Below are 8,922 nucleotides of genomic sequence, written 5' to 3'. Positions count from 1 at the left end.
TGCTGACCATCACACCCCTACTGATGCAGCACCCAGCCAGTCCAGAACTTCTCCCTCAGTGGCAGCGAGTCAGAGAATTCCTGATGAGAAAGCGTGTGATCTGTGACAGAAAAAGCTACCTAGTGAAGTACAGCAAGCATGTATGTGATTTATAGTGCAGGATAACTTCTGAAAGGAGTTTAGGAGAAGTGAAAAGCATTATTCATTTCAGAGCATGCTCCTTATTGCCTCAGGGAGTTTGTGTATAGCTTTACCAAAGGCCTAATGAAAGCTTTACTCAGTAACTAATTTTTTTTCTCACCTATTTCTCTCTTTATAAATATTTTTCTCCCCATCCCCCCCGCACTTCTTTTCATTTTGTAGAACACAGCAACACCTGCTGGCAGTGGTCCGGGAGTACCGCTGGAAAGACCCACTGATCTAACTCTTCAGACCAGCTGCCATTAAGCACTGCCAAGCCATATTAATGAGCTGCCTCTATTTTTACGCCTTCCTGCCAGAAAGGGCAATTGCTCTTGGGAAAGACTGTAGCTGGGTTTTTTGGTTTTGTTTTTTGTTTGGGTTTTTTTTCCTGATTTTTTTTTCCTGTCAGCTTCAGAGTCCAGATAATCATTGTTCATTTAGTGAAGTTGGGATTTCTAGTTTAAATTCTGATACCACTGATTGAGATTACATAAAACATCAGAGTGATGCTGAGCTCACATGCATATTTTAGTTCCATGCTGGATCAGAAATAACTAAAGGAATGGGACTGAGAAAGAAAGGTTAGTATTCCGGCAACTTGTCTCCTTTTTCCTCAGTTGTGGATTTTATCTTACAAACCATAAAAAAAGTGGTCCAATGCCACTTCATTATTCACTCAGTGGAAATTGTGTGATTTACTGACTACTTTGGAATCTCAAACTCCATACAATGTATTTTTCCATGTCCATCCCTGCTTTGAAGAGCAGCCGTTAGAAAACACATTGGCACAGATTTCTTTGCAAATCAGCTGGAATTTCACTCTGCTGTACCTTATTTTCCTGTAATAGCAAGAAAAGATATGCCAGAAACTTATATTTAGAAGGTTTATGTTTCTACTTTTATGTAAGTGGACCAATTAAGGCTGATCTTGCTGTTGCTACTAACTCCAATGCGTATGTGCTCTTTAGAGGGGCCAGTGATTTCAATAATAATTAGTGAGCTGGTCAAAAAATAAAGTTCATCTGAGGATAAGAACTTAGTCTAGAGGGTAGGGTAGATAGTAGCTTTCAATTTGTCACTTTTTTTTTAATATTGATGGATGACACTTTTTGTAGGGGGGCAGGATAAGTATAAATGTTCTGTTTTACAAAAATATTATGTAAAGTCAATCTGACTAACAAAAGCAAGTATGTTAATTTTCTTTCTAAACTATAGCTATATCTTCTGACCTGACATTCATTGATCTTTTTTCTTGCCAACTCATACAAGGATATTTCATGTCCATGCTATTTTACCATTTGTGTTGCCTTCTTATACTTAAAATAAAAACCAAGGCATATCAATACATAAGCTGGGTGACACAGATGATGATGTTAGCATGATGGGATATCACTTAAATATGTGTTATAATCAGAACTTGTTCAAAACTTCGCATTTTGGGGCAAACCTATTTACAAAGGGAATTTTCTTGAATTTATAGAGAGAGTATATAGTTAAGTTGTAACTGGAGAGAATAGTCCAAGGAACCAAAGTTTTTCACACAACTTGTTCATTTGACAGGGGATTTTTCAGTACATTACTGGAAAAGTAATCTTTTTTTTCTTGAGAAAGAGCTCTGTAATGTGTAAAATGTCTTCAGTGGTGCTGTCTTCAAAGATATTTTGAGGTTATGATTAGAGTCACATCAATAATTCAAACCACACAGGGAAGGACCACCAGGTGATAGATCCTATTTGGCTCCATGTAGGGTGAAAAATTTATGGCTGAAGTTGGAGCAGCATTTAACATTTATATGTGAATTTAAGCTACTATTTAAAGTCCACTAAGTTAATTTTCATGCTCTTGAAAACTTAGACTGTTGCACAAAGCATACATCGGAATAATTCCTTGTGTAATTGTACTTCAGTCAGCATAGTTTTATCAAAGATATCTTTGGACCAAGTTCAAAATAATGGGAAATGGTATTATTTCTCTGACAAGCACTGAACTCTCTGCTCTGTGTCCCTTTTACTACAGTTAGTCAAATCACAGCACAGACAGCAGTGTAAGTACAGACTACTGTTATCTTTTGGCTTCTAGGACCAACTCTCGCTGCCACTGAAGTTAGTGCTGACTGTGGGAGAAAAATCAGTTGAATCAAGCTTTGACTCTAAGGATAAGTACTAACCATTGGTGGATGGAAAGAGAAACAAGAAATCGGGTCTTAGACAAAAGCTGTTCAGATGATTATTCACTGATGTACTACCAGAAGTAACACTGTCTGTGGATTTTAGAAAGATTTACAACTGTTTTTGCAACAGGAGCATTGGACCCTTAGTTAATGTGAATGAAGGTACCTCTTCTGACTTCAGAAATTGGGTTGCATCAATAGAAGATCTGATGTAAAGTCTATTTTTTTAATTTAACTTACATGTATTAATGTCTCGTTTTTAGCTTTTCCTTTTAAAAATAGATCCTAGTTTTCATCTTGCATGAAAGGTCTAATTTCATCTTGTTTTAGGTCCCTCAATAATGGGGATACATTTTGTCTATTATGTTTTGATTACTTCTAAATCTGCTGATGTATGGAAGGGAATTGAATGACGCTCATAAGATTGCCCCTTTTGTTGAGCTGAACTCAACCAGAGACTACACTTGAAAATCTTCCAAGGTAGTCATCATGCACAGGTCATTGGGAAAAGTTGCAGTGCCACACATCAACAGATATTCCCATCTGTGAGAATGGCCAGCAGAGAATTGCCATAAGTGAAATACTGAGGACACGAACAAGTGACTTAAAAAGGATATAGATCTTCTGCATTGTTGCTGCTTTGTCATTGTAAATCCTCTGTAGAGCAAACCACTGTAGATAAAGTGAATACATCCTGCAGTGAAAATGGTAAGAGGACTCCTGACTGCTTATAACTGTTTCGTGAACAGAGTTTTAAATGGGGACGAGAAAATCTGGATTATATGGCTCTGTTCTTGACTGCAGAGGACAAGCACCTCATGTCCCCCTCTGTAAAGTTGAAAGAATCAATATCTGTTCTGAGATCTGTGGGGCAAAAATATCAAACAAGCCCTTGCTGCTGTTTGGTTTCTCATGGCCACTGGTTTCCATGAGGGTTATTTAAAATAATGTTTGGACTCATGTCCAATACACACACAGGTTAAGTCTGAGAGATGGGTTGTGCTTCAATGATCATTTTCATGGAAGCACAGGAAATTATTGAGAGCACTTTACATGTGGGGAAGTGAGGGGAGTAAAATGAACAGTCATCAGTTACCGAGTAATGAAGGTGCCCTCCTTCCCCATACATAGTCTCCCACCTCTCGCCTCTGTTTTAACAAGCACTGGAGATTACTCTGAGATTCAGGTTCAAATGTAAACCTGCCTAAGTTTTGAGAATTTATCTCAGATTTTTCCTCAAATCTGGGGATTTAACACTTAAGATTTGACTTGGTAGCATGAAACTGAACCTTTGGAGTGGATATGGGATTACCAAATCTGGATTCAATTCACTAATCCACTTCCGTTAATTTTTCTCATGTGACTTCACATTTTATGGTCGAAATTTTATACTTGTGGTTCAGTGCAGGTGGGACGTGTAACACCTAGTCAGTTAAATACCCACTTGCCTGGTGTCTGCTTACAGACTGCAATGTGCATGAACTATTAGGTTTAAGTCTGTTTATTGGTGAGCACAAAATAATACCCGCCAAGCTCAGAGGTCTTGGAGAAGTGCTTTTAAAATGAGCTTTATAACACCCAGTAACAGTTGGGGGAACAGAGGGTTGATATGCAGCAGTGATGGCCAGTTGCCTAGAATATCAGTTCCTCTTCAATAACTTTTGTATGCCAACTATGAACTTATAAACAGTTATTTTCTTTATTCATTGTCTGCTTATTGGTGTCATGCCCTCATGATGACTCCTGCTAAAAGGGGTGACATAAGGTAGCTCAGAATAAAGTTTTTGTGTGCAAACAGGGCTCAACTGTGTGTCTATGCACACATTTTTTAATTGCTCCTTTGAAGCTGCCCATTCAGGGACAGTAACCAAGCATCTAGGAAGTATAAAAACAACAAAGAAGTGTTCAGATGTTTCTCATAAAGCAGATTCTTTTTTGGGGGGTTAGTTCTGGTTCTTTTTTTTTCCCCCTTAAACTGAATTTAGGTCACGTGATCAGAGTCAAATTGACAGCTTTGAACAATAATGTAATCTGCTTGCTCACAGGAGAGAATAGCAGGGACAGCCACAGGACAATCTCCCTCACCCATGTTCTTGGGTTCACAGAGACTAGCTCATGCCCTTGGCTCAGCAAGTTCTTGAGATGCTCAACAGAGTTGCCTGTTGTAGTGTTTTGCTTTGAATGGGAGCTGAGCTGAAAGAAGTGAATACTTTCATACAAATCAGCAAATAGCTGATCTGTATCTAGAAGTGGCATTCAGGGAAATATTCATGAGGGATATCTGCAGACTAGGGAGAGAGGAGTCTTGGGTGTATTATTTAGAGGTCTCCAAACTTAAAAGTGTAATGTGAATTGACAGTTCAAAAAGGCAACAAAATGTTGGGTATTGTCAGGAAGAGTGTGAAAGCAAGACAGAGGGTACCATTTTGCCACTATATATATTTGGTGCACCCACAAAGTGAATGCTGTCTGCAGTTCTGGTCTCTGCATCTCAAGCAGGACATATTAGAGTTAGAGACATTAAAATTATTAAGGTTTTGGAGAAGCTGCTTAATAAGAAGAAAGGGAAGGGCAGCTTGGAGAAGAGAAGGCTGAAAAACCATATGCTTGGGGTTTAGAAAATCATGAAGATAGCAGATAAGGTGAATGCTGAACTGTTATTCCACCAAATCCTGCAATACTAGGGGGAACTCGTTGAAACTAGCAGGAGAAGATTTAAAACAGATACAGTGCTTACACAATGAAAAGTGAGCTTCTGGGATTTGTTGCCACAGGAGGCTGTGGAGGCAGACAGTATCAGAAGACTCAAAAAGGTCCATTAAAAACTACCAGAGGGAATAGGCAGGGACATATCCTTTAATATCCTTAATACAACAATTGCAGATGCTGGGGAGCTTGAAGGGACAGGCCCACAGAAAGCAGCCAGGCTCACATTCTCTCTCCAAATAGCATCTACTATTGCCACTGCTGGAATGAAAAAGGGGGTTAGATAGACCACCAGCGGGACCACTCAGGGAGTGTCCTTATGTAGTAGTGAGGCACTCCTGTCTCCATGCTGTGGAAAGAAGAAGAAAGTTCCTGAAGGTGATTCAGAGTAAGATCTAACTGTTCCTGCCCTGAATCACCCTCAGGAAAGCCCATCACTCACCACCAATTTCAAAGGAAATCTACTCTAGACAAAAGGAAGTCTTGTGAATAACCACGTTAATCACAACAGACACAAGTTGGGTTTGAACTCTTGCTCTAGAACAGAAAAAAGTGTCATATATAAAAACTCAATCCAGACACCCCACAGTCATTTTGGTGAATGCTTTTAAGAGCAAAAACACTGTATTAGATTATTGGTTAACTTTGATCATCAGCAATTGGAAACATTTCCTCAGCCAGTGATGTTGAAGCACTATGTCAAGCTCTGGTTAAGATGAAAAGTTAAGAAAACATTTTTTGTATACATTAGACTGCTTTCTCATAGTCTCAAAGCTGAATCACTAGGAAAGACTGCCTCTGCTGTCTAGCTACAAAGCTGGTCTGAATCGCCCAGGTATGGCCAGATGTCCTAACGTTTATGGGAAGTCTGCTGCATGTTAGCATCTGGAAATGAAACAGGCTGTGAGGCTGGAATAGCAGGATGACATCTGACTCAGAAAGAAGGGTGAAAGTCAGGATGTGATTCTTTTATGTAAAAGCTACCCCAGTAGATTCGTTTGAGCACTCCAGCTCATAGACATGAAATAACTGCTTAAGGGACAATTAGGTATTTCATGACCTGATTTCTACATACAGTGAGCTATTTGGATGTGCAAATATAGACATATTTGGACAGAAATTACTAGAGTTACACATGTGAGACATTTTTAGGCATCTGCTGAAAACCTGGTCACTCCAGAAAAAAAATTAGTCATTCCCAAGCATATTCTGACATTCAAGAAAAGGCTAAAATACAGTACGAACTGCACAGAATCTAAACTTACCTTTTAAATGTTTTCTAACTGTGAAGTTAAGTATAAGGGATAAAATGACTGATCTCTGGTAGCACAAATACTTGGTATATAAATTTTCTTCAGAAATCAGCTGATTAATCACCACTAAATCCTTTGAAATAGCTATATGTCTTTTTTAACTTTGAAGATACGAGGTGAGAGCTTGCTCACGGTACTTAATTTGCTATTGAGGGCTATCAAAGAAGTCTGTGGTCAGGATGGAAATGGGAACCTATCACGATTCCCAAGCTTTTTTCCTACTTGCTAAAATATGTTTCTACCTGCTTATGAACTGTAAAACCACACAAAACTGCACAAAGCCTCTGACAGAAATGTTTAGAATACAGTTAACTGGTTGACCATTTCAGTATCTGTAGTACTCCTCAGCTCATCTTCTGGCTGAGTTTCCAGATATTACCATTGGGACCATTATTCATTGGTTCAGTTTAGAAAATTCTGTTTGTTTCACTCACAAGAAGTCTTTTGTGAAAGTGAGAAGTACAATATTATTAGTGTTTGGACAAGTAAACAGTTAGCTTCCACATTCTATCTTTTGTTTAATTAATGTTCAGAAAAGGCATTTGAATTTCCCAGCTCAGAGACAATTTTGGTAATACAATGTCCAACCTCTGCAGCTCCAATTTGGAACTGTTTTCTTAGTGCTTGTGGGACAGAGAAGTTGAAAGTAGTTTCATATGGCCTTTATATTACCAGTGCAACTGCTGTACACCTCGCAAAAAGAAGTTAGTTTGATGGAAAGAGCCCAAAGTATCTGACCTTCTCTCAGAGCACCCCCTACTTATAGTCTGGGCTGCACAATGTAAATGCTGTTACTCCACAGGGGTAAGAATTCAATTTACACTGGTAGTGCTTTCACAAGAGCATTTCAGTTCAGTAGGTAAATATTTCCAGGTGGCCAAGTCTAATTTTAGGGAGGGTAAATTTGCAGAGGTTAAATAGCAAACAGGATTGTTATAAGTCTCTATCAATTTGAAAAAAAGAAAATGTAATTTAACACAGCATTCTTCCAAAGATTAACCAGAGGCTTATCATGCTACATAGCATGTCTGACTCTGTTGTTGCTATTAAAATCCATGCTCCAAACATTCATTCTTTTATAAAGATATTCTGGAATTAGCAATGAAGAAAAAAGATATCACAATACCGGTAGATGAAGCAGAAGATGTGGATCACGCAGCTTTATGTTGGAAAGGCCATTAGGGGAGTTTTTGACTAGTTCTGAGTCTGAGTGTGTGTGCATTGAATGAACAGAGAAAGGGAAGAGCCTGCTTCAGGCCAATGGAAACATCTTGCAACTGTAAAATGAAGCAGACAAGTTTAAATAGTGGCTTCTATTCAGAAGTTCCACCAGAAGTGTCCTTCCAGTTTCAGGAGCCCTTTGTGATGTCAGATGCTGTTAGCCCCTTGTTAGTCATTGCTAGAGGAAAAAGAAAAAACACACAACGAAATTTGGTCAGTTTGCTCAGCTGCTGTTGATGTCACCCCTTGCCCACTAAGAGTAAGTTACTGTAATAATCCTCCCCTTTTATTAATCATAACTTTGTAGAAAGCAAGAACTGGGTGACATCTTTATTGAAGAGGACTGGGTCAGCTTTAGTCAGCTTTGCTATAACATCTCTGGAGTGTCACATGAAAATAATTACCGGCTCTCACTTTCCATGTCTGACCAATCATCCCCTTTTTTTCCCCCCTTATGAAGCTACAAGCCTCTGTCAATTTCAAACACCTGCTGAAGGTGTAATATATTTAAAGGTGAAAGAGACTATCTTTAACTGGAAGTTGGAACATTCCAGGGGATCCACATAATATGAAGCCACTTGCCATATAAAACATTAATGGTAATTATTATAATAAAAGCATCATCTTCCATAGTATAATATATTAAAGTGCCTCAGATACAGGCTATCTCATACTCTGAATATGATTTCAGCATTCCAGTATGTTTTTGCTGCTCTGCTTTTGTTTTGGATAACATAAAATGTTTGTCTCCTTGTACAACTATCTATATAAAAAAAGACAAATAAGCTAAATTTCAAGGGCATTATTTTCATTGTTGATTTTTTGAAAGATATTTAATTAGGTATTTGCTAAGAAGTCAATGCCTTTTTGTTTGCTGACCTATTGCCTAAGACTGAAGAAGAGACAGACTCTACCCTTCACTTTTGACTCCATATTTCAGTCATTTTCAGGACAAAAATACCTTCTTACTTCAAGAGAAGTGCAGTTGAGAAGAGGAATTTAGACAGTAAGGGGAGGTTATTTCATTAGGGCAAGTGATTCTTTCACACCAGGGAAGGAAATACAGGAGTTTGAGTTAGACAGTCTGTCATGTGTCTGTCTTCTAGTTGAAATGTTTTCACTATCTGATACCTTCTCTTGCTGTAGAGACTTGGAAACTGTCATTAAAGTTACATATTAACATTCTCTTTGGAAAGTTAATTGTTTGAGATTCATAAGTTTTTCACTGAGGAACAGTCTCTTCAGGTGATATTATTCTTGTATTTTCCAAAACCGTTATGATTTTATGCCCCTGCTTCAAAACCTCTTTTTTAAAAACAAAACCAAAAA

This window comes from Neopelma chrysocephalum, unplaced genomic scaffold, assembly GCF_003984885.1.
Source record: "Neopelma chrysocephalum unplaced genomic scaffold, ASM398488v2 Primary Assembly neopelma1_26, whole genome shotgun sequence".
Classification (NCBI taxonomy): domain Eukaryota; kingdom Metazoa; phylum Chordata; class Aves; order Passeriformes; family Pipridae; genus Neopelma; species Neopelma chrysocephalum.
The sequence above is the reverse complement of the archived record's forward strand: the minus strand, read 5'-3'. Positions refer to the sequence as shown.